Raw genomic sequence first — 22,958 nt, 5'->3', positions numbered from 1 at the left:
GTCATCTATACGATGGAAAGAACTTGAGTCTCTGTCGTCACTGCCATAGTGTCCGGCTATAACATACATATAAATGTGTAGTTGCCACAACAACGTAGACTCCTTGGTATGCCCATTGGTACTATTTGCTAGAGTACCACTCTGGATCAGATTGGTGCCAATGGCATTGAATCTAAATCGTGTTCCAGGTTGGATGGATTTGGGAATTCCCTGCCCTACTTGTGAGCTCTTGGGCAGATGTGACTTCACGCAGAGAACTGAAGAACTTGCCCAAATGCTAATGCTTTACTTAGGAGCCTAAATAGTACAGTGTTCCTCCCTCACCTAGCCTCAAACTCCATCTCACCTCCTTTAGAGTTGAGGCTTATCCAGATTGTTCAGAACTTTACCATCTTATTTGAACCCATAATAACCTTTTGAGACCACTTCCTCTCCTTCATATCTACTTCCACTTCCCTAATATCTACCTGTGACTCAACCTCAGCTCATTTGTTGCTGAAATATTTCACAAAAATGTGGTACCTCTGTACTTGATAGTATAGAATCTCTCCTAGCTATTCTCCAACCATCTGTCTGCCAGAATAAATCCCTTCTAAACCTCTGCTGCTGAGATCCTAAGTTGCAGCGAGTCTCTTTCATGCATCACTGATCTCCAGTGGTTCATGGTCAGGTTACCCTTCAAACTTGGTCTGCTAACAGTCTGATAGTATGCACGGCCATTTGTTTGGTGAAAGTTCAAAAGTGGCCAGATGGTTTGCCCTTCTTGGATAATTAGCTCCTGACCTCTGAGTGGCTAGATTAACAGCATAAATTTTCAGTTCCATTAACTGGAATGAGTGAGCCACTCCCGAGCTGACCATCAGTGCTTCTCTAAGTTGGCTGCTGCAAAATGATGATTCTATGTTGAGTAAACCCATTCACACTTACTTCCTCAACCAATTCAAGGAATTTTCCAATTTCCTGCTATTTCACAACTACACAATCAGAAAGTCACCAGTTTACATGAAATTCATCTTGCATCCAACTGAACATGATGAAATTGATGCTGAAAAACGTATCAAAATTTTTGTTTCTATCTTAAATGTTCTCTAGTTTGGCAACATTGGCTACAAGTGGTCACTTGTGTTCAGAAACATAACTGCATTATTCAAATCCATCCATGGGAGATCAGCTCAAACAAAATATAGAGCATAAAATTAATAGTCAGAATTACCCCTTGGATTGTATTGATTGGTTAAGGTGGTCAGAGAGGAGATTTCCAGATTTTCAGTCAATTGTCTTTGCATTTTGTTTGTTTTTTCTGTCACGGATTAGTTTTCCTGAGTGTTTCCTTTGGAAATAAAACACATTTTCAAGGTCAGAAAGAGATTTGCTTTCTAGAAAGTATATCATGGAGCTAAAGGATGAAACCTTTTTTCACTAAACTGATTACATAGGTCTGTCTTTATCAGCTCACAAAAAAAGTGGATTGATATGGTAATGAGCAAAGTTTCCACACTTGTTTTACTCCTCCAGTGACTTGGGGCAGTGTAATAATTTTGAGATGCTTCACAAGGGAGTATCGCAAATATGTGGGACAGGTTGGATAGAACAAGGAGTCATTATTCGTATGTTCATAATACAGGGCATAACAATTACGGCTCTTGGATGATTTTCCTTTCATATGTCATCAGAATGCTTCTACAATCTTTCAGTGGATGGATTGAAAACTTTTAACAAAAGGAGGCCAGAATTAAATCATCAAGCTGTTTGATTTTCCAGAAATCGAAATTATAATAATAATCAAAATACACTTATTTTATAAGTGTGAATAAAAAAAAATTGGTGAATTCACTCATGTTTTTCATATTCATGCTCATGCCTTGGTCTCAATCCTTGCCTTTCTCTGTAACTTTCTTAAACCTTCAATCCTCTAAGGACAGCTCTTATGTTCCTCCTGTTATAGTCTCTTGTGCATTCCCTATTGCCTTCATGTGTGTGTTCATGTGTGTGCTTCTGTTTGTGAGTTCATGTCTATGTTTGTGTGTTTGTGTTCATTTGCGTGTTTGTGTTTTAATGTGTACAATTGAGTTTGTGTATGCTCATGTTCATTTTCATGCATGTTTTCAAATGTGTTTGTGTGTGTTTCTTTCTCCTGCATTAAGACTGACCTCTTTGACCAAGCTTTCAGTCCATATCCATTAACAATAGAAGTAGGTCCGCTCACCATCAATAAAAGCAACTTGCATTTATATTCAGATTTAACTTAGTAAAGCATCCCAATGTGCTACATGGGATTGTGGACAAACAGAGATTGACATTTCAAAGACGAATATATTTAGATCTGAGATTAAGGTGACCAGGCTTCTTTCCCACATCCCATTGAACTGATTGACTTTCCTCTTGTCACTATTTTTTGCTGAGTTTTTCAGTGAGAATACTAAGCTTCAAACATTTCTTCATTCAGGGATTTGCCAGTGCGTCCACCAATAAAACTGGCTACTTCCTCCCAAGAGTATATTGTGCCAGACAAACAGGTACAAGCACATCATCTCAAATGGATAGCCAATTGTAAGTCGCATGATGCATGTCAAATTATTACATTGCCCCAAGTCATTGTGGATAAAGAAACCATGAAAATTAACTCATTACCACATCAATCCCTTTTTCTGTGACCTGGTAAGAGACAGACCTATATAACCAGTTTAATTTTAAAGAATCTTCACTTAGCTTTCTAATATATTTTCCAGAAAGCAACTCTCTTTCTGACCTCAACATCATGTATTTTATTTAGAAATGAAAAAAATCTAGCATTTATTTTTCTTTTTTCACATAGTTGGGATGCTCCGAAGTTACATGACCAATGAATTATCATAAAGTATAGCTGCAAATGTGTTGCTGGTCAAAGCACAGCAGGCCAGGCAGCATCTCAGGAATAGAGAATTCGACGTTTCGAGCATAAGCCCTTCATCAGGAATAAGAGAGAGTAGCCAAGCAGGCTAAGATAAAAGGTAGGGAGGAGGGACTAGGGGGAGGGGCGATGGAGGTGGGATAGGTGGAAGGAGGTCAAGGTGAGGGTGATAGGCCGGAGTGGGGTGGGGGCGGAGAGGTCAGGAAGAGGATTGCAGGTTAGGAGGGCGGTGCTGAGTTGAGGGAACCGACTGAGACAAGGTGGGGGGTGAGCCACGGGGTGATTGGGTTGGTTGGTTCGGGCGGCCCGGAGGTGTTCTCTGAAGCGTTCCGCAAGTAAGCGGCCTGTCTCACCAATATAGAGGAGGCCACATCGGGTGCAGCGGATGCAATAGGTGATGTGTGTGGAGGTACAGGTGAACTTGTGGCGGATATGGAAGGATCCCTTGGGGCCTTGGAGGGAAGTGAGTGTGGAGGTGTGGGCGCAAGTTTTACATTTCCTGCGGTTGCAGGGGAAGGTGCCGGGGGTGGAGGTTGGGTTGGTGGGGGGTGTGGATCTGACGAGGGAGTCACGAAGGGAGTGGTCCTTGCGGAACGCTGATAGGGGAGGGGAGAGAAATATATCCTTGCACCCGATGTGGCCTCCTCTATATTGGTGAGACAGGCCGCTTACTTGCGGAACGCTTCAGAGAACACCTCCGGGCCGCCCGAACCAACCAACCCAATCACCCCGTGGCTCAACACTTTAACTCTCCCTCCCACTCCACCAAGGACATGCAGGTCCTTGGACTCCTCCACCGGCAGAACATAACAACACGACGGCTGGAGGAGGAGCGCCTCATCTTCCGCCTGGGAACCCTCCAACCACAAGGTATGAATTCAGATTTCTCCAGTTTCCTCATTTCCCCTCCCCCCACCTTGTCTCAGTCGGTTCCCTCAACTCAGCACCGCCCTCCTAACCTGCAATCCTCTTCCTGACCTCTCCGCCCCCACCCCACTCCGGCCTATCACCCTCACCTTGACCTCCTTCCACCTATCCCACCTCCATCGCCCCTCCCCCTAGTCCCTCCTCCCTACCTTTTATCTTAGCCTGCTTGGCTACTCTCTCTTATTCCTGATGAAGGGCTTATGCTCGAAACGTCAAATTCTCTATTCCTGAGATGCTGCCTGGCCTGCTGTGCTTTGACCAGCAACACATTTGCAGCTGTGATCTCCAGCATCTGCAGACCTCATTTTTTACTATCATAAAGTATAGCCATTATTTTTATGTCAGAAAGCACGGCCATCAATTTGTGTACAAAAAGCTCCCACAACAGCAGTAAGAGAAGTGACTTATTCATTTGATACGTGATAAATTTTGTTACAAAACAGGGAGACCTTTGAAATAGCAGCAATTGATAGAGAGTAGCTTCAGTTTGATGCCATTGGGAAAATCTCAGAACCTTTTGCCACACAGAAAGAAGCTACTTGTGCCATCGGGTCCATGTCAACCTACCTAGCTGAATCCCAATTTCCAGACCTTAGTCCTTCACCCTCTAGCCATTTAAAATGCATATCCCATAACTATTATAATGCAATTAAAGGTTCTATTTCTACAATGTTTTCAGGTAGTGAGTTCCAGACCCTCAATATTCTTTGGAATTTTCCTCTAATTCTTGTGTGAATTACTTAAAATTCATGCCACTTCACTCTTGACTTCTCTGCTAACCAAAATAAATGCTTCCTATCCTTCCTTCTTATGCTCCTAGTAATTTTGCACACATCAATTAAGTTGCTTGTTAGCATCCTCTGTTCCAAAGAAATTAACTATCAATTTTCTCATGATTTTTCCCAATTGTAAAAATATCCATTCCTGGCAACATCTTTATAAATCATTGTATTGTCTCCTTCCAATGTGCTCCAACCTGCAATGCAATGACCAGAACTGTACACAATACTCTAGTTGTAACTTGAACACCATCGCATACAGTTCTAGCTAACTTGATCATTAGTCTACGCTGAAAATGTGTTGCTGGAAAAGCGCAGCAGGTCAGGCAGTATCCAAGGATCAGAAGAATCGACATTTTGGGCATGAGCCCTTTTTCAGGAATTTCTGAAGAAGGGCTCATGCCCAAAACATCGATTCTCCTGCTCCTTGGATGCTGCCTGACCTGCTGCGCTTTTCCAGCAACACATTTTCAGCTCTGATCTCCAGTATCTGCAGTCCTCACTTTCTCCTCCCAGATCATTAGTCTGTACCTTGGCTAATAAAAGGAAAGCATTTCACATTCCTTGTCAATCACTGATACACAGTGCAAAGTCTTTCTGAATCGGAAGGGAGAGTGCTATAAACTGAGGTAAACTGTCAGATGGGAAATACCAGAACAGCAGCTTGGGTGACTGTGCAAACTCCATACACACATTCTCCCCGTGTCTGCGTGGGTTCACAACAAGGACAACAATTGGGAAAGTTTTCAAAGAAATTCAAAATACAGCGGATGCTGGAGATCTGAAATAAAAGCAGAAAGATGTGGAGAAACTCAGCAGGTTTGGCAGCATCTGAATCATAGAATCCTTATTGTGTGGAAACGGGGCATTCAGCCCATCGAGTCTGCACCGATCTTCCGAGTAGCATCATACCCAGACATTCTACCCCACCCCTTCCCGTAACGTTGCATGGTGTTCTCACCATGGCTAACCTACACATCTTTGGCAGTTTGGTTTCTTGGCATGGTCAATCCACCTAACCTGCATATCTTTGGATTGTGGAAAAAAACCAGAGCACCTGGCAGAAACCCTTGCAGCCATGTGCAAACTCCACAGTCACCCAAAGCTGGGATTGAACCCAGGTCCCTGGCACTGTGAGGCAGCAATGCTAACCACTGGACCACCAAGCCGTGAGAAACATCTTGGTCCCAAACTGACCCTTTTTCAAAACTGAAGGCATCTGGAAAATGTTGTTTATGTGCTGCTGACAAGGCAGGAAAGGGAGCAACTGGAACAGATAGTAAAGGTGCCCAGACTAAACATCAAAGAGAGGGCTTATGGGAATAAAAGAGTTAATATGCCAGAATGGGTGTTAATGACCTAGTTAACAGAAAATAGGTCAGTTCCGCTGAGACCAAACCCATAAAGATAAAACACAGGGTTTTTGGTGGGGGTTGGAGGGACAGGAGCATAGTGTTCATGGGCTGAAGTTACATTAGAAGGTTAACATGGAATAGAGAGATGGATGTTTGGTTATTATCTAGAACAGTCTTATCAACTGCAACTTATTATCAGATTCGATTAAAAGTGGCATCATACAACAGGATTAAGTCAACAGTCTCCAGTGCACTCTTCCCATCCCTCTCACAACCTTCCTCCATCCCACCTCCTCCTACAAAGTATTTAGCCCTGATATCCTACATGAATTGAGGCTTATTGGGATATTATTGAGGAGACCATAAGCCCTCTAGCATCTTGACTAAAGGGTTAATTGCCTAGCTCTGTGCCTAGGTATGGAGTACAAGTAATGATCCAATGTTTGGATTTAGATAGCATCTTCCTGTTAAGAAGCAGAGTGTGTGATGGAGATTATAAATCAAATGTTATGGTTAATAAATTCAACCTGGAGAGAAGGAACAATTGTTTCTTTTAAAATTATATAAGCTGAATACAACAAAACACATTACTTTTAGATTACTTACAGTGTGGAAACAGGCCCTTCAGCTCAACAAGTCCACACTGACACACCAAAGCGCAACTGGTCACCCAGACCCATTCCCCTACATTTCACCCCGGGCAATTTAGCATGGCCAATTCACCTAACCTGCATGTTCTTGGACTGTGGGAGGAAACCCACTCAGACACAGGGAGAATGTGCAAAGTCCGCACAGTGTGAGGTGGGAATTGAACCCAGGTCACTGGTGGTGTGAGGCAACAGTGCTAACCACTGTGCCACCGTGAACTTCACTAATCACTTCTTGCCTTTAGATCCTGGGTAGGTGCTGACATTCCAATGTGATATTGTGACGAAACAATAGCTGGCTATAGTATCTATGGTTAAAATTAAACAATGTTTGTGCCCTTGATTATCTAATGCCCAATAGCTGGAAATCACATTTCTGTGGAATCCTGATGGAAGGATTATGCTCATCCCCATGGACATTTCTGTCATGGTTGAAAAATCAAAACAATCTAGGCCCAAACATGAGCTAAGACTGACCGAAGAGAATCACCATCTGCAAGCTAAGGAAAACATTGGGAAGAAAATGAGACATTGGCTAGTTGTTTGGCAGGGTGGTTGGGGGGGGTTGGGTGGTGGTTTGATCCAGTCAAATAGTAGAGAGTCCCTGCGGGAAAGCTTTTCCAAAGTATTCCCAACTGTAGGGAATTTACCTAGAAGTGGACTTTAAGACTGGCCAATTTGTTCAATTAAGGCAGAGCATAGAAGCCATCTTGAAACAGTGCCAGTGGGTACTGATGTCAGACAGTATCTTCTTTCTCTGTGCTGAGGCCTCCAGTTCAATCAAGGACTACTGATTGCATTCAATGGAGATGAGAAGCCATAGTCTCATCAGCAAACAGACCTGTAGAAGGGTTCTCTGCGTCTAGTGATAACCTTGTCTTCTCTAAATCGAAAAGTATGTCACTGGAAACACACAGCAGGCCATCGACTCTCCTGCTCCTCAGCTGCTGCCTGACCTATTGTGCTTTTCCAGCGCTGCACTTTTCAACTCTGATCACCAGCAGCTGCAGTCCTCACTTTTCTACTTGTCTTCTCCAAATGTCTTGAATGAAATCCTTCGATGTTGGCCAATAAGCTACCTCCATGCTGAGGTGCCCTTGTGGTTCTGAACATGTCTCAACATCAACTCCCTTCACCAGGGGTACTGTAGAGTCGTGGGTGCTCTAATTGGGCCTGCTCCTGCCCAAAACGCCAATTTTCCTGCTCCTCGGATGCTGCCTGACCTGCTGTGCTTTTCCAGCACCACTCTAAACTTGACTGTAGAATCAGGGGCCCACTCATCACTGACAATAGGATAACAAACACAAAGGCAATTAGGAAAACGCCTCCTGGAAAATTGCCCCATCGATCTTAATGCTACAGGCAAGCTGAGCTCAAAACCTCCATCTGGTCAGGTATTCTCCATCATTTAATTAGATCATGACCGATCTGCGCCTCAGCTCCATCTATCCATCTTTTCTCCATATCACTTTGCTCTTGCCTAGAAAAAATACTAATTCTTAGCCTTGATACAGAATACCAGTTTTGCACTGCTACTGCAGGAGATGAGTGTTTCCTGATTTCACTCCTGACACTCCACTATCATTTTTAAAGATGGCTTGAATTAGAAAATAGTTTCTCTGCAGCTACCAACTAAAAAATAAGAGACTATCTGGTCATTTTTCTCACTGTTTCTACCTGTAAATAGGTTGCTGCATTTCTTACATTACAAGAGGTACAAAATGCTTAATTAGTAGTAAAAGTCTTAAGGAAGTCCTTAGGTCACCAAAGGGCCCTACGTAAATACACGTCTTTCTACTGAATGCTTTAAACACCTTGATTTCATTACCCCTCAACATCCTGTATGTATATAACATATACGCTTGGAGCATCGTGCAAAGTATGCCAGTTTTGAAATATTCCTTTCCAATACGATTTCCTCCCATGGGTTTTGACAATTAGTGGAGACGCCCTGGTACCAGAAAAGGAATGCCAACAACACTTCAGCACTGTTTTGAAGGAGCAGCAGGAGGGATTGATGTAGTCCAGCTGGTTACTGCCCACAGCTGACTTTACTTAGGCCGCACCTGTACTCAATAATGATGGCGAAGCAACAACAGATGTTGGTGTGAGGTAGAGCCAATGCTTAGTAAACAGGTCAAAGCATCTTTGAAAAAAAAATTAATTTTTAAAAAAATTCACGTTTGAACAATGACAAATAAATCATTCAACTTAGGTTTGCACATTTCTTTATACCTCCTTTCTCCGTGGCCTGAGTAACCCATTGAGAATTTAAATTCCATTTCTGTCTTTTTGCTGAGTTATGAATCGCAATGGGCTTAAGTTTCCCAGCCCTCTGGAGTCATCAGGGATTGAGAATTAGTCTCCAGAATGAGCACTCCAGATGAAAATCACCAAGGCATTGAATAAAATTGTACTCTGTTTGACAAAGTCTTATATTTATTAGTTATAAAATCATTGGTGATGGTGAAAAGATTGTTTAACCAACAGACTGAATTGATCCGGTTTGATAATATATTAATGGATGAGGAGAAACAGGTTTTCACACATGAGAATTTCCCCAAAGTGGGACAAATTGGGTCAGAATCCCATCATCATCCTACCCAGGATGAGTTTCACTGGGCACATTTTCAGGCAAACATCTATCCTGAGGGAGGCATGCCACAATTTCCTGGAGTGGAGATGATTGGTTTCCAATGATTATAACTTCTATGCGTTTTTTGACTTCATTTCAATTTTGTTTGGGCACCAGGGGAGTTGGTGGAATTTAAGTTCAATTTAAAAGTCTAGAAGGGAAAACTAGTCCCAGTAGTGGTGACCATGAAACTATCAACAATTGTTGTCAAAGAAAACCTGGTTGTTTCGGGAAGACAATCAACCATTGGCCTCCAAGTGACTCTGGACCCAAGGTAATGTGCTCGACTCTCAACAGCCTCCTGAAAGTGCTGAACGAGCCATTCACTTCAGGGCACTGAAGGATGGACAACAGATGCTGGCCATATTAGAGACATCCACATCCATTGAAGAAAACAAATTAAAGACAGGCTACCAAGATATAAGTTTCCATTCCATAAGTACTATTTCCTTCTCTTTGGTTGGGACACATTGAAGGGAAATGTGGAATGGGTAGGAAATGGGAATTGAGTTCAAAGATAGCCATGAACCTTTTGAATGGAGGAGGAGTACTGAGGGGCCAAATGGCCTACTCCAACTCCTATACCTTAGATTCTTATATAATTCCTGAGCATCTTGCCTAACAAAAAAATGATCAATTTTCACAAAAGCCAGAATCAATATCATTGGGGCCAATTTTCACAATGCTATGTATGAAAATGTGCTTTGTGATATCATGGACATACATACCTCAGAGTTTATGACCACTGATAGTGTTATGGAACTGATCATACCCCCAAAAAAATATATTAAGAAGGTAGCCTAGACCCTAACTTTTTCTTATTTTAAAAGGTAAATGTCAGGTGTTGTGTTCCAGGTGCAATTCATTCAAGCAGTGCAGTTAAAATACAACAAAAGAAAGAAGAACTTGGGATAATAGCTTTATTGAAAAACTTAACACAATAATAGTGTAAGTGTTACTAATTAACAGTACCAATATTGTAACATCTCATAAATACACCCTTGGCTAATTCATAAATTCAGATTTTGTCTCATACGCAATCCAACAGTCCAGGAAGAGAACCTTAGCCTTTGGTTGTAACTTAGAGAGGGAAAAATACCTTCCACTTCTTCAAAATCCCAACAGTATTGTTGCTGAAAACTAAAAACCCCTGGTCTGTGTGTGGGAGCTTGACTACACCCACTCAGGCTGCTTCTATTGTTCCAGCTTAAAAAAAACCCCAAGTCTTCACGAATCATTTACCTTCTAATATACTGTTTTGTACCTGTCTCCCTCTTTACAAAAGAAACCATGACAAAACACATTCCTTAAAACCACAACACTGTCACAATAGTAAAATAAATCCCTCCATAGGACAGCTTTTATGTTACTGCTATTGCTGAATTAAATTGTGCACTTAGAAGGTTGCTCTAAGACCTGTTGGAATAATCTGATATCCTTTAAGCTGTATCCCGTTTTATTAATGTCTGGATATTTATTTTGACTTACAATGCACATAATAACAACAAATTTATATTACATTTAAAATACCAAAATGTTCTAAGTTGCTTCATAGGAGCATCAAAAAACAAAGTATGATATTGAGTCATGAAGAAAATATTAAGTCTGATGGCAAAAACTTGGTTTAAACACATAGGTGCTTAGACGAGTCTTGAAGGAAGAAAATCAGATAGAGAGGTGTCAGCAGAGAATTCCAGAATTTGGGGCCTGGGCAATTGAAGGCACAGCCATCAGTGGAAAACCAATTATGATTTGGAATGCAAGAGACCAGAGTTGGAAGAGGCAGATATCTCAAAGTCATAGGAATTGGGGAAGACATTATGATATTAAACAGCTATCCATTAGTTAAGTTACAGTAACTATGCTGAACATCGGTACAGATAGTCATTACCCAGGCACACTTTTTAAAAAGTAATTCTCAGCACATAGGTGCCAGTACAAGGGCAGAATTTATTGCCAATCCCCAGTTGTCCTTGTCAAAGAGATGTTGAACCTTACCCTGAAATATTGCAGGTTGTGTAGTGAACTTGTTCCCATGATGCTGTTAGGAAGAGAGTTCCAGGATTTTGAACCAATGACAATGAAAGAATGGCAATGTGTGTCCAAGTTAGGATGGAATAAAGGTGATGGTGTTCCCATCTACCTATTGTTCATAACTTTCTAGACAGTTGAAGTCATCACTGAAGTAGTTTTGGTGAACTGTCACAATACGTCCTATAAATTGTAGCACTGGGGCTGCAGTGTTCTGGTGAGGGAAAAAGTGATGTTTAGAATAGAATATCCTTTATTTCCAGTACATAAGTACTAGAGTACAGTGAAACCTTTTTACAATGGCTGTTTCTAATGGTACCACCTTAAGTACAAATACCTAGGTACAAATCTTGGATAAAAAAAGGAATAAAAGGAAAAGTAGTAGCCTTACTTACCGCATCGAAAAAAGTAAGTTAGAAATAAGATAGTTATAACATAGTTAAAGGATTTACATTACAGTCCAGTAAAGAGTTTCAAATAGCAACATCTCAGCACATGGTCTGACAGCCCATGCCAGGCTCCAGTCCAATAAATATCCCGCTCTGCTCCAAGTCTCTAGTTCTCCCGTGCTGGCACTTAGCCACACCAAGGTAGATTGCATTGCTGTAGGACTTACCTCCCCCCAACGTGCACTGCTCCGGGACTCACTCTCTCTCCTCTCTCCTCTCTCCTCCCCCGCCCCCTCCCCGTACTGCTGTGGACTCACTTCACTCCTGGAGCACCGCTCTGGGACTGCTAAAGATATACAAAAGCGAAAAGCAAGAAAAGAATCAGGCAAGCAGAAGACCTCTGTGTGGAGCATCCTACTCTGCTGCCATCTTGTTGGAAGATGGTTAATGGGCTCCTGCAGTAACTTACTTTATCCTGAATGGTAATTGAACTTCTTGAGTATTAGTACTGCTACACATATCTGTGGAAGATGGTAATGTAGTACTAATGTCACTGGACTATTAATTAGAGCACTAGACTAAATCCCACCCTAGTAGCAAAAAAGCAAGTCTTATAAATGATGACTATGCGATTACAATTATTTACCCTGAGAACCCATCTGGATCACTGATGTCCATCAGAGAAGGAAATCTGCCAACCTTGCTTGATCTGGTCAATTAAATATGACTCCTACTATACAGTACAGAGATTAATTCTTAACTGAAATGGCCTTAGTAAGTCACTTAGTTCAAGGTCACATGGGAACGGGCAACAAATGTTGGACATCTTGCCTTTGACCTTCTGGTAGATTCTCTGGAGAAGGTGATGTGGACCCTCTCCTTGAACTGCTACATCTGCAGCAATTACTCAACAGAACACAACAAACAAGCAGCAGTGTTGTAGTGCAGAACCCATGAATGTTGCTGATAAAAAGAGACATGATGTTAAATCTTTTTGTCTTGCAGTCACCAGGCAAAGTGCAAGAGGAAGCAATGGGGCTGTACAGGTTTAATGAGACCAAAACATAAGATGTTGAAGAAACTCAGGAGGTCTAGCAGCATTTGTGGAGAGAAAGCAGAGTCAATATTTAGGGTCCAGGGACCCTTCTAGTTTGCAGCAACACCAAAATTGGTGGTATAGTGGAGAATGAACAAGGTTATCTAGGATTACAATGGGCTCTAGATCAATTAGACATTGGGCTGAGGAGATGGAGTTTAATTCAGATAAATGTGAGTTGTTTCATTTTGATAAGACAAACCAGGGTGGGACTTACACAATTAATGGTAGGACCCTGGGATGTGTTGTCGAACAGAGAGACCAAGGGGTTCAGATATGTAATTCCTTGAAAGTGGAGTCACGGGGTGGATAGGGCCACATACTTCTAGAAGGATGTATTGGCCCTGGAGTAGGTCCAGAAGAGGTTCATGAGAATGATCCCAGAAACGAAAGGCTTAACATAGGAGGAATGTTTGAGGACTCTGGGACCATACACAATGGAGTTCAGAAGGATGGTGGGGGGGGTTCTGATTGAAACTCGTAGAATACTGAACAGCCTGGACAGAGTGGGCGTTGGGAAGATACTTCCATTGGCAAGAGAGAGGAGGACCTGAGGGCACAGCCTTAGAGTAAAGGGAAGACCCTTTAGAATGGAGATAAGGAGAAACTTCTTCAACCAAAGAGTGGTGAATCTGTGGCATTCTTTGCCACAGAGGGCTGTGGAGGTCAGGTCATTGTGTGTGTTTAAAACATAGATAGATAAGTTCTTGATTGCAAAGGTAATCAAAGGTTTTTGGAGAACGTGGGAAAATGGGGTTGAAAAACCTATCGTCCGTGATCAAATGGTATTGGGTCAATGGACCCAATGGCTAATTTCTGCTCCTATGTCTTATGGTCTAATATAGAAGGCATATGGCATGCTCAACTTCATTGGTCAGATCGTGGAGTACAGGAGTTGGGAATGTAATTTTACAGCTGTACTAGACATTGGTAAGGCCACATTTAGAATACAGTGTCTAATTCTGGTCACCCTGCTAGAGGAAGGATGTTATTAAACTGGAAAGGGTGCCCATAAGATTTAAAAGAATGGTATCAAGACTGAAAGGTTTAAGTTATAAGGAGGATAGGCTTCGACTGTTTTCCAGGTAAAATTGAGAACAGCAAATGCTGGAGATCAGAGACAAGATTAGAGTGGCGCTGGAAAAGCACATCAGGTCAGAAATTCCTGATGAAGGGCTACTGCCCAAAACGTAGATTTTCCTGTTCCTCAGATGCTGCCTGACCTGCTGTGCTTTTTCAGCACCTCTCTAATCTTAGACTGTTTTCCTGGGAGCAAGGAAGGCTGAAAATCATGAGGGGCATAGATAAGGCGAATAGCTAAGTTCTTTTTCCCAGGGCAGGCAAGTCTAAAACTACATGGCATAGGTTCAAAGTAAGAGGGGAAAGATTTAAGAGAGACCTGAGGGGTAACTTTTTTTTAAACACAGACAGTGGTGTGTATATGAAACGAGCTACCAGAGGAAGTGGTGGAGGCTGGTATGGCCATGAGGTGGCTCAGTGGTTAGCACTGCTGCCTCACCGCACCAGGGACCTGGATTCAATTCCAGCCTCAGGCAACTGTCTGTGTGGAGTTTGCACATTCTCCCTGTGTCTATGGGGTCCCCTCCGGGTGCTCCAGTTTCCTCCCACAGTCCAAAGATGTGTAGGTCAGGTGAATTGGCTATGCTAAATTACCCATAGTGTTAGGTGCATTAGTCAGGGAAATAGATCTGGGCAGGTTATTCTCTGGACTGTCAGTGTGGACTTGTTAGGCCAAAGGGCCTGTTTCCACACTGTAGGGATTCTGTGATTCTACACTTAGAACACATTTGGACAGGCACATGGATAGGAAATGTTTAGAGGAATATGGGCCAAATATAAGCAACGGGACTAGTTCAGTTTCAGAAACCTGGTCAACATAAATGATTTGGGCCAAATCATTTGTTTTCATGCTGTATACCTCTGTGACTCTATGACTATGAGATGCTGAGTTTAGTCCAGCAATTATTATTTTTGTTTCAGTTTTCCAGCATCTACGATTTTCACTTTGGTTTAATGAGTCACAGTGAGTTCCAAAGAAGAAAAGTCATAACAGACTTGAAATGTTAAATTTGTTGCTGTCTCCATAAATGTTGGCGGACCCTCTGGGTTTCTCCAGCACTTTCTATTTTTAATTTAGATTTTCAGCATCTGCAGTGTTTTGCTTTAATAATGGTACAAGCTTGAATGATTCACATAAATTGATGTTAGGGTAACTATCAGTGCACTTGTAACTGTTTACCGCTGGCTGGAAGTGGCATACACGGATTTATTCTCTGCAAACGAAAGGGATGTGTTCAAACCCTTACTGTTTTGAATTTCGAGGAGCTCACTTTGATATCTCCATGTCAATGCCTCAACCTGACTCAATTTGCCAATTAATCAACACCCTTTTCTCTTGTTGCATACATTGTTGAGATTGTTTAAAATTTGGCATTCTTGCCTTTGGTCTGGTGAGCACAAGTTGAAAACTATCAGAGCTGATTGCCTCTCTCTTGAGCAATGTACAAACAACAGGGTTAAGAGTGTGGTTAATGTGTTAGTTTAGTGGCTGAGCACTGAATCATCCTCTGGGACAGATTGTCTACACCATTAATTGGAAATGTATGTCATGAGGCCCACAGCAGGGTTATGCTGAACTACTCAGTATGGTGCTTTCTCAAGACAGTGCAATCAGCATCCAGATTAGTAGGACTTTGTGGTTGTGAATGCAGCCCTTGTTAGTACAGCTAGCCTGTTATCAGAATTTCTATAAACCACTGCCAATAGAGTGTTTTTTCTTTCATTTTTATTCTTGCCAGGGCTCCTCAATGTCGTATTCAGTCAAAATTGGTCTTGATGTCAAGGGCAGTCAAGTTGCCTCACCTTCAGAATTCAGCTCTTTTGTTCATGTTTGAACCAAAGATGGCATGAGGTCAGGAGATGAACGGCCTTGGCTGAATCCAAACAGTAACAATGAGCAGCTTATTGCTAAGTGAGTGCTGCTTGAAAGCACTATTGATGATCCCGGTGATCACTTTCCTAAAGATTGAACAGGCTGATGGGGCAGTAATTGATCAGATTGGATTTGCCCTACGTTTTGTATACAGGACATACCTAGGCAGTTTTCCACCTTTCATTAGATTAGATTACTTACAGTGTGGAAACAGGCCCTTCGGCCCAACAAGTCCACACCGACCCGCCGAAGCGCAACCCACCCATACCCCTACATATACCCCTTACCTAACACTATGGGCAATTTAGCATGGCCAATTCACCTGACCCGCACATCTTTGGACTATGGGAGGAAACCGGAGCACCCGGAGGAAACCCACGCAGACACGGGGAGAACGTGCAAACTCCACACAGTCAGTCACCTGAGGCGGGAATTGAACCCAGGTCCCTGGCGCTGTGAGGCAGCAGTGCTAACCACTGTGCCACCGTGCCGCCCTAAATTGTTGGGTAGATAATCAAAGCAATGTACAGCATGAAAATAGATTTTTCGGTCCAACTCTTACATACTGACCAGGTATCCCAAATAAATCTAGTCCCATTTACCAGCACTTGGCCTGTATCCCTCTAAACCCTTCCTACTTGTGTACCCATCCCAGTGCCTTTTAAGTTTTCAGATGACACCAAAAGTGGAGGTGTAATGGACAGTGAAGAAGGTTACCTCAGAGTACAATGGAATCTTGATCAGATGGGCCAATAGGCTGAAGAGTGGCAAATGGAATTTAATTTATATAAATGTGAGGTGCTGCATTTTGGAAAAGCAATCAGGGTAGAACATGGATTCTGGGTAATCCAAGATGGAGGAAGGGAAAAATTTCTGGCTGTAAGAGCTGCTCTTTTTTTGAGGTATTTTAGGTGTTGGAGGTGATTTCCTCGAATTCCAGGAGTAGCAATTATTGTTTTATATGTTGTTGGAACATTTTTTTTCCCAAAACAATGCAAAGTCAAAACAAAAGCAGTTTAAAAAGGGAGAAGAGCAGACAAAGGAAGCACACGGTGAGGACTGCGCAGGAGGAGGAGAGAGGGAGAGAAAATGTGAGAAAACCTGCACATTAACCGTCTTTGCTGTTTGAATTTGTGTATCGCTGGATGTCGGAGTGCATCTGGGAAAATTAACAAACAGTGAAATTCACAACTAAATCTTGGAGGAACTGTTGGATGAAGTTCACAGCACAGGATCAGATAAGTTAATTGTTGTTTTAAGTCTGTCCAAAAGAAAGGCTGCAGTAGTGGGTACAGTGGATTCTTTCTTGATTATATGTTTTTGGAGATAAGTCTCTTGATTAAACTTAAAATATAAGCCATAGCTATTAATTTAACCTGGGGCAGTGTTTGTAGGGGAATAAGACGGTATTATTTTCTGGGTCTGCAGATTGTGAAGGAGCAAAAATGGCCTTTGCAGTGATATGTACTTCTTGTCAGATGTGGGAGTTTAAAGAGAGTTTAAGGGTTACTGCGGATTATATCTGCCATAAATGCTGTTGGATGCAAATCTTATCTGATTGAGTGGACCGGTTGGAGAGACAGATAGAAGCAATGAGGAATTTGCAACAGCAACAGTACTGTGATGGATGTCAGTTATAGAAAGGGGGGAGCGTCTCAGATACAGTCACATAGATGGGTTAACTCCAGGAAGGGTAAGAGAGCTAGGCAGCTAGAGCAGGCGTCTTTTGTGGATATACCCATTTCAAACAGGTATGCTGTTTTGGAAAATGTAGGGGATGATGGATTCTCAGGGGAATGTAGCACAAACAGCCACATTTCTGGTATTGAGACTGGCTTTAATGCAACAAGGGGTACGTCGGCTTTCAAGAGATTAATCGTGTTAGGGGATTCTATAGTCAGAGGTACAGACAGACGTTTCTGTGGCCAGCAGAAGAAAAGTAGAATAGGAGGATAGAGCAGATGAATGCATGGCTCAGGAGCTGGTGTATGGGAGAAGGATTCACATTTTTGGATCATTGGAAACTCTTTTGGGGTAGAAGTGACCTGTAGAGGAAGGACGGATTGCACCTAAATTGGAAGGGGACTAATATACTGGCAAGGAAATTCACTAGAACTGCTTGGGAGTATTTAAACTAGTAAGGTGAGACCCAGAGAGAGAGTGAGGAAAGAGATTGATCTGAGCCGGGTACAGCTGAGAACAGAAGTGAATCAAACAGTCAGGGCAGGCAGGGATAAGGTAGGACTAATAAATTAAAATGCATTTATTTCAATGCAAGGGGCCTAACAGGGAAGGCAGATGAACTCAGGGCATGGTTAGGAACATGGGACTGGGATATCATAGCAATTACGGAAGCATGGCTCAGGGATGGACAGGACTGGCAGCTGAATGTTCCACGATCCGAAATGCTACAGGAAGGATAGAAAGGGAGACAAAAGAGGAGGGGTAGTGGCATTTTTGATATGGGATAGCATTACAGCTGTGCTAAGGGAAGATATTCCCGGAAATACATCCAGGGAAGTTATTTGGGTGGAACTGAGAAATAAGAAAGGAATGATCACCTTATTGGGATTGTATTATAGACCCCCAATAGTCAGAGGGAAATTGAAAAACAACCTTGTAAGGAGATCTCAGCTATCTGTAAGAAAAATAGGGTAGTTGTGGTAGGGGATTTTAATTTTCCAAACATCGACTGGGACTGCCTTAATGTTAAAGGTTTAGATGCAGAGGAATTTCTTAAGTGTGTACAAGACAATTTTCTGATTCAGTGTGCGGATGTACCTACTAGAGAAGGTGCAAAACTTGACCTACTCTTGGGAAATAAGGCAGGGCAGGTGACTAAGGTGTCAGTGGGGGAGCATTTTAGGGCCAGCGACCATAGTTCTATTCGTTTTAAAAGGATAGACCAGATCTAAAAGTTGAAGTTTTAAATTGGAGAAAGGCCAATTTTGATGGCAGTAGGCAAGAACTTTCAAAAGCTGATTGGAGACAGATGTTCACAGGTAAAGGGATGGCTGGAAAATGGGAAGCCTTCAGAAATGAGATAACAAGAATCCATAGAAAGTATATTTCTGTCAGGGTGAAAGGGAAGACTGGTAGGTATAGGGAATGCTGGAGGACTAAAGAAATTGAGAGTTTAGTTAAGGAAAAGAAGGAAGCATATGTCAGGTACAGACAGGATAGATCGAGTGAATCCTTAGAGTATAAAGAAAGTAGGAGTATACTTAAGAGGGAAATCAGGAGGGCAAAACAGGGACATGAGATAGCTTTGGCAAGTAGAATTAAGGAGAATCCAAAGGGGTTTTACAAATATGTTAAGGACAAAAGGGTAACTAGGGAGAGAATAAGGCCCCTCAAAGATCAGCAAGGTGGCCTTTGTGTGGAGCCACAGAAAATGGAGGAGATACTAAATGAATATTTTACATCAGTATTTACTGTGGAAAAGGATATGGAAGATATAGACTGAATGGAAATAGATGGTGACATCTTGCAAAATGTCCAGGTTACAGAGGAGGAAGTGCTGGATGTCTTGAAATGGTTAAAAGTGGAAAAACCCTCAGGACTTGATCAGATGTACCCGACAACTCTGTGGGAAGCTAGAGAAGTGATTGCTGGGCCTCTTGCTGAGATATTTATATCATTAATAGGCACAGGTGAGGTGTCGGAAGACTGGAGGTTGGCAAACATGGTGCCACTATTTAAGAAGGGTGGTAAGGACAAGCCAGGGAACTATACACCGGTGAGCCTGACCTTGGTGGTGGGCAAGTTGTTGGAGGGAATCCTGAGGGACAGGATGTACACGTATTTGGAAAGGCAAGGACTGATTCGGGACAGTCAACATGGCTTTGTGTGTGGGAAATCATGTCTCACAAACTTGATTGAGTTTTTTGAAGAAGTAACAAAGAGGATTGATGAGGGCAGAGCAGTAGATGTGATCTATATGGACTTCAGTAAGGCGTTCGACAAGGTTCCCCACGAGAGCCTGATTAGCAAGGTTAGATCTCATGGAATACAGGGAGAACTAGCCATTTGGATACAGAACTGGCTCCAAGGTAGAAGACAGAGGGTGGTGGTGGAGGGTTGTTTTTCAGACTGCAGGCCTGTGACCAATGGAGTGCCACAAGGATCGGTGCTGGGTCCTCACTTTTTGTCATTTATATAAATTATTTAGATGCAAGCATAAGAGGTACAGTTAGTAAGTTTGCAGATGACACCAAAATTGGAGGTGTAGTGGACAGCAAAGAGGGTTATCTCAGATTATAACAGGATCTGGACAAGATGAGCCAATGGGTTGAGAAGTGGCAGATGAAGTTTAATTCAGATAAATGCGAGGTGCTGCATTTTGGGAAAGCAAAACTCAGCAGGACTTATACACTTAATGGTAAGGTCCTAGGGAATGTTGCTGAACAAAGAGACCTTGGAGTGCAGGTTCATAGCTCCTTGAAAGTGGAGTCACAGGTAGATAGGATTGTGAAGGCGGCGTTTGGTATGCTTTCCTTTATTCATCATAGTATTGAGTACAGGAGTTGGGAGGATCATGTTGCAGCTGTAGACGACATTGGTTAGGCCACTGTTGGAATATTTCGTGCAATTCTGGTCTCCTTCCTATCGGAAAGATGTTGTGAAACTTGAAAGGGATCAGAAAAGATTTACATGGATGTTGCCAGGGTTGGAGGATCTGAGCTACAGGGAGAGGTTGAACAGGCTGGAGCGTCGGAGGCTGAGGGATAACCTTATAGAGGTTTACAAAATTATGAGGGGCATGGATAGGATAAATAAGCAAAGTCTTTTCCCTGGGGTCGGGGAGTCCAGAACTAGAGGGCATAGGTTTAGGGAGAGAGGAGCAAGATATAAGAGAGACCTAAGGGGCAACTTTTTCACAGAAAGGGTGGTACGTGTATGGAATGAGCTGCCAGAGGATGTGGTGGAGGCTGGTACAATTGCAACATTTAAGAGGCCTTTGGATGGGTATATGAATAGGAAGAGTTTGGAGGGATATGGGCAGGGTGCTGGCAGGTGGGACTAGATTGGGTTAGGGTATCTGGTCGACATGGACGGGTTGGACCGAAGGGTCTGTTTCCATGCTGTACATCTCTATGACTATGTGGTAAGGTCCTGGGAAGTATTGCTGAATGAAGAGATCTTGAGGTGCAGGTTCATAGTTCCCTGGAAGTGAAGTCTCAGGTAGTTATGATAGTGAAGAAGGCATTTAGTATGCTTTCCTTTATTGATCAGAGCATTGAATATAGGAGTTGAGTGTTAAGTTGTGGCTGTATAGGACAAAGGCGAGGCCACTTTTGGAATACTGTGTGCAATTCTGCTCTCCCTCCTTTTGGAAGGGTTCTGAAAAGATTCACAAGGATTGGAGTGTTTGAACTGTAGGGAGAGGCTGAATAGGCTGGACAGTTTTCCCTGGAGTATCGGAAGCTGAGGGGTGACCTTACGGAGGTTTATAAAATCATGAGGGGCATGGATAGGGTAAATAGGCAAGTTTTTTTCCTTGAACTGGAGGGTTCAGTTTAGGGGAGAGTGGAAAGATTTAAAAGGGATCTATGGGCAACTTTTTCACGCAGAGGGTGGTGTGTGTGTATGGAATGATCTGCCAGAGGAAGTGGTGGAGGCTGGTACAATTACAACATTTAAAAGGTATCTGGATGGGAATATGAATAGGAACAGCTTAGAGGGCTATGGGCCAAGTGCTTGGACATGGGACTAGATTAAATTTAGAATATCTGGTCAGCATGGATGAGTTGGACCAAAAGGTATGTAAATGTACAGCACAGAAACATGAATCTATGAGTCTAAATGCTGTAATTGTACCAGCCTCCACCACTTCCTCCAGCAGCTCATTCCATACATTTCCAGTAATAGAAGCAGGAGAAGGCCATTTGGCCCATTGAGCCTGCCCTGCCATTCATTAAGATCATGGCTGATCTATCCATCTTCTCAGCTCCTCCTACCTGCATTATCCCAATAACCCTTAACCATGCAAAAACGCATCCAATTCGGTCTTAAATATATTTAATGAAGCTGCCTCTACCGCTTCCTTGGGCAGAGAATTCCATAGATTCACTACTCTCTGGGAAAAGCAGTTCTTCCTTATCTCTGTCCTAAATAGCCTCAAGATTAGGTGGAGTCAATGTCCCCTAGTCCTCATCTCACTCACCAGAAGGAACACGTTGCTTACCATGTCTGTCCCTTTCATAATTTTATATGTTTCTGTAAGATACCCACTCATTCTTCTAAATTCCAGCAAGTACAGTCCCAGGCGACTCAACCTGTCCTCATAGGGTAATCTCCTCATCTCTGGAATCAACTGGTGAACCTCCTCTGCACCGCCTCCAAAACCAGTATGAACCTCTGTCATACAATGATCTCAGCAACTTTACAGTTACATTGTCATCACCAAGAAGGGAAACAATGTACTGCTTGGAATAATATGCTATATCCATCTTCTTCAGACTCTCCCAGAATTTCATTACCTGGAGGACATCAGGCTGTTTGGATCTCCCTTTGTGTTCTTCACAAAACTTTACAACACCATTTTTCCTCAGCATCACAATTTCCTGATCAACACTGATGCCGTTTAACTCTGGCATCTTGGTATATACTTTACATTCAAGTAGCAACTTAGTTTGGCTCTTTCCCTTTGTGGTAGATGGTGTTACTCTATACTTGGTCACATATGAAGGCAACACCTTTTGGAAAACCTTTCCTTCAGCCTGAGCCACCGTCACCTATTCCTTCAAGGATTGGTTTTGAAATTCCACTTCCCCATTTGCTCATGGCCATTTTAGGAGTTATTCTGTGATGGACAGTACCTCAAAGCTCTATGAAATGAATTGTAGACAGTCGTCTGAATACAGAGTGACTGTCAATATGAACACTATTTTTTTGCTCTAGTCGACTACTTCATACCATACTCTTTTTAACGGCAGTACCAGTTAATCATTACTGGTATAAAATCTTCTAATGGAAATGGGTATAAGAAATCAACCGCAACATCCTCTATCATCATCCAATAATAACATGCTCCAAGTAAAAATAGAAATAACTGAGAATGCTTGAAATCAGAAACAAAAATATAAATTGCTAGAAAAACTCAGGTCTGGCAACATCTATGGAGAGAACTCAGTTAGTGTTTTGGGTCGGACTTGTGCTTCATACTGGTTCTGCTGGATTGGATCTGCTAACAAGCTGACATCTGTTACATGATTTGTCAAACCACTCCACAACTTCATCCATCCCCAGCAACT

The sequence above is a fragment of the Hemiscyllium ocellatum genome, chromosome 34, assembly GCF_020745735.1.
Source record: "Hemiscyllium ocellatum isolate sHemOce1 chromosome 34, sHemOce1.pat.X.cur, whole genome shotgun sequence".
NCBI lineage: Eukaryota > Metazoa > Chordata > Chondrichthyes > Orectolobiformes > Hemiscylliidae > Hemiscyllium > Hemiscyllium ocellatum.
The sequence above is the reverse complement of the archived record's forward strand: the minus strand, read 5'-3'. Positions refer to the sequence as shown.